The sequence below is a fragment of the Callorhinchus milii genome, unplaced genomic scaffold (genome assembly GCF_018977255.1).
Source record: "Callorhinchus milii isolate IMCB2004 unplaced genomic scaffold, IMCB_Cmil_1.0 Scaffold23, whole genome shotgun sequence".
In the NCBI taxonomy this organism is placed as follows: Eukaryota; Metazoa; Chordata; class Chondrichthyes; order Chimaeriformes; family Callorhinchidae; genus Callorhinchus; species Callorhinchus milii.
The window spans coordinates 4,868,312-4,872,048 of NW_024704764.1; the positions used below are offsets into that span (position 1 = coordinate 4,868,312).

At 47.0% G+C, this 3,737-nt stretch overlaps 1 non-coding gene across 1 annotated transcript; it reads left to right on the plus strand.

Annotated features, from left to right (window-relative positions):
* Positions 1–1,114: 1,114 nt before the first annotated feature.
* Positions 1,115–1,186, plus strand: trnae-cuc. Its single transcript has one exon. It is a non-coding gene; the product is annotated as a tRNA-Glu (tRNA).
* The last annotated feature ends 2,551 nt before the right edge of the window (positions 1,187–3,737 follow it).

Below are 3,737 nucleotides of genomic sequence, written 5' to 3' on the forward strand. Positions count from 1 at the left end.
GCACTCCCGCCAATGGTGGAGTGGGTGGTTCGGGGGATGTGGAGCCAAAGCCGGCTGAGCGGAGAAGGCGGGCGGGTTGGTAGGGGGTTAAGAGGTCACAGAGGTAGGGTGGGGCGAGGCCATGGAGGGCCTTTGTAGGCGTGGACCAGGATTTTGAACTGGATCCTCTGAAGGATAGGGAGCCAATGGAGTCGGGCGAGAGTGGGGGAGATGGGGTCACGGAGTTTGGTGCGGGAGAGGACACGGGCTACACAGTTCTGGATTATCTGCAGCCTGTGGAGGGAGGAGTTGGGAAGGCCGACAAGTAGGACGTTTTCATAGTCGAGCCTGGAGGTGATGAAGGCATGAACAAGAGTTTCAGCGGCCTGAGGGGTGAGGTAGTGGCGGAGTCGGGCGATGTTACGGAGGTGAGGGAACGCAGAACTTGAATGTGGGGGAAAAAAGACAGTTGAGGGTCGAACAAGACACCGAGGTTCCTGACTGGCTGGTGAGTTGAAGTGTGCAACCATGGAGGTTGATGTTGCCAGAGCCTGAGGTGCTGAGGCGCTGGCGCGAGGTAATCAGAAGGGCCTCAGTCTTGTTCACATTCAACTGTAGGAAGTTTGCCCTCATCCAGGACTTGATGTCCGACAGCAGTGGTCCTGGAGTTGAGGGTGGAGGCAGAAAGATAGTGTTGGGTGTCATCCACAAACATATGGAAGTTGACCCCATGTAGATATTAAAGAAGAGAGCCCTGGGGAACGCCAGACGTGACAGTGCAGGGGCTGGAAGAGAAACAAAGTGGAGACAACAACAACAACAAAATTACATTTATAGAGTGCCGTTCAAGTCGTGAAGATGTCCCAAAGTGCTGGGACGGTGATGGTGAGAGAGATAGGAATCAAACCAGGCAAGGACAGGTCCGCGAAGATTAAGTAAAGAGGACAGGTGGTGTATGAGGATGGCGTGGTGGACAGTGTCGAAGGCAGCAGAGACGTCAAGGAGGACAAGGAGGCAGAGGGAGCCCTGATCACAGATGTTCAGAATGTCATTAGTGAATTTGACCGAGCTGTTTCCGTGCTGTGGGCAGTGTGGAAGCCGGATCAGGGCTTCAAAGAGGGAATGGTGAGAAAGGTGTCCTGTAGCTCAGTGGTTAGAGCGCTTGCCTCTCAAGCGAGAGACCTGGGTTTGATTCCCGGCGGGGCAAAACGTTGGACAAGTTTCCTTACTCCACACGCCTAATAATAATCCCTCAAGAAAAAAATAATAAATTGGTCACTTCAATCCACGACTGTCTGTGGGACGCTGCTGTGCGCAATTGGCTGCCGCATTTCTCCCACAAATATACAGTCAATTCACTTTGTAGTATATTCTGTGAAGCGCTTTGAGACGTTTCGAAGACGTGTAAAGCACCATATCAAATGCAAGGATTATTATTATTATTATAAAGAAAGGAGCAGAGCTGGGACGTACAACTCGTTCCAGGACCTTGGAAAGAAATGGGATGTTAGAGATTGGGCGGTAGCCGGAGAGGAGGGATGGGTCCAGGGAATGTTTTTTCACGATGGGGGTGATGACATCGGACTGGAGAGGGGCCAGAAGGTGGACCTGGGAGATGAGGAGAGAGGTTTATATAATAATACTCCTTGCATTTGATATAGTCTCCTTGAGACGTCCCAAAGCGCTTCACATGTAAAGTGAATTAACTGTATATATTGTGGGCAAAAAATTGTCATTCTGAGCTGCATTAACTTGTCATTAGTGGTTGTTTTGGATCTAGAGATATTGACTGTGTGCTACATTGATCAGTGCAGGATGATTCATTTTGCCTCATTACAAAAAAAACTGTAATTAAATGCAGTGAATATGTGTATTTGTAGGCAAACACAGCAGACAATTTGCACACAGCAGCGTGCCACAAATAGATATGAAGGGTCATTTTCGACCAAGAGAAACTCCCTTCTCTTTTCAAATACTATGCTGTATTTGAATCTTCAATGTCCACCTAGCCAGGCAGACAGGAGCGTTGTTTAATATCTCAAGGTACGGCACCTCTGAAAACGAATCATAGAATCATAGAATCGTACAGCACAAAAAGAGGCCATTCGGCCCATCGAGTCTGTGCCGGCTCTTTGAATAGAGCAATTAATGTCAGTCCCACTCCCCAGCCCTTTCCCCATAACCCTGCAAACCTGTCCTCCTCAAATACCCGTCCACAGCGTTTTTCAAAGTAGTTATCGAATCGGCCTCGACCATCTTTTCAGGCAATGCGTTCCAGATTCGAATAACTCGTGAAACAATTCCTTCTCACCTCCCCTCTGCTTCTTTTAGAGATTATTTTGAATCTGTGACCTCGAGTCACCGACACACCAACCAGTGGAAACAGTTTTTCCCTTTCCAACCTATCAAATCCCCTCATGATTTTCAAGACCTCTATTAGGTCTCCTCGTAACCTTCTCTGCTCCAATGAGAATAATCCTCGCCTCTCTCGCCTTTCCTCATAATCAAGGTCCCTCATTCCTGGTACCATCCTCGTAAATCTCCTCTGCACCCTTTCCAATGCCTTAACATCCTTCCTATAGTGTTGTGCCCAGAACTGGGCGCAGTATTCTAACTGAGGCCTAACCAGTGTTTTATATAGGTTAATCATAACCTCCTGACTCTTGTACTCTATGCCCCTATTTATAAAGCCTAATATCCCATTTACCCTTTTTATAGCCTTATCTACCTGTCCTGCCACCTTCAAGGATTCATTTACCTGCACCCCCAGGTCTCTCTGTTCTTTTACCCCCCCTTAAGATTGTATTACCAGTCTATATTGCCTCCCCTCATTCTTTCTACTAAAATGCAGTACCTCGCATTTCTCCACATTGAAATTAATGTGTCTGCCCATTTTACCATTCTGTCTACGTCTTCTTGCAGTTGGCTCCTATCCTTCTCACTGTTTACCCCCTCCCTAACTTTGTGTCATCCGCAAACTTGGAAATGGTACTTGCTATACCCAAGTCCAGATCATTTATGTATATTAAGAAGAGCAGTGGTCCTAATACCGATCCCTGGGGGACGCCACTGTACACTTCCCTCCAGTCAGAAAAGCAGCCGTTCACCACAACCCTCTTGCTTTCTGTTTCCACTACTGATGTTAGGCTGACTGGCCTGTAGTTCCCAGGTTTGTCCTTCTGTCCCTTTTTGTACAGGGGAGTCACATTGGCCGCTCTCCAGTCCTCTGGCACCACTCCTGTGTCCAACGAAGATTGAAAAATTGTAGCCAAAGCCTCCGCTATTTGTACCCGTGCCTCCCATAGTACTCTTGGCTGCATCCCGTCCGGACCGGGCGACTTATCTACCTTTTCAGTACTTCCTCTCTGTTTATACTTATCCTATTCATTTCTTTTACCCTCTCCTCCGATACTGCGGTATTTGGTGCATCCACTTCTTTTGTGAAGACAGATGCAAAGTACTCATTCAGCACATATGCCATGCCCTCTGCCTCCACAATAAGATTTCCCCCTTGGTTAGTCCCACCCTACCTTTGACTAGCCTTTTTTCCTTGATATGTTTATAAAATATTTTAGAATTCCCTTTAATGTTACCCGCTAACCTTTAATCGTATAATCTTTTTGCCCCTTATTTCCTTTTTCGAACCTCTTCTGCACTTCCTATATTCTATTTAGTTGTCTTCTGTATCTTGGGTTTGACATTTGTCATACGCCTCCTTTTTCTGCTTCATTTTAGATACAATTATCTTCGTCATCCAC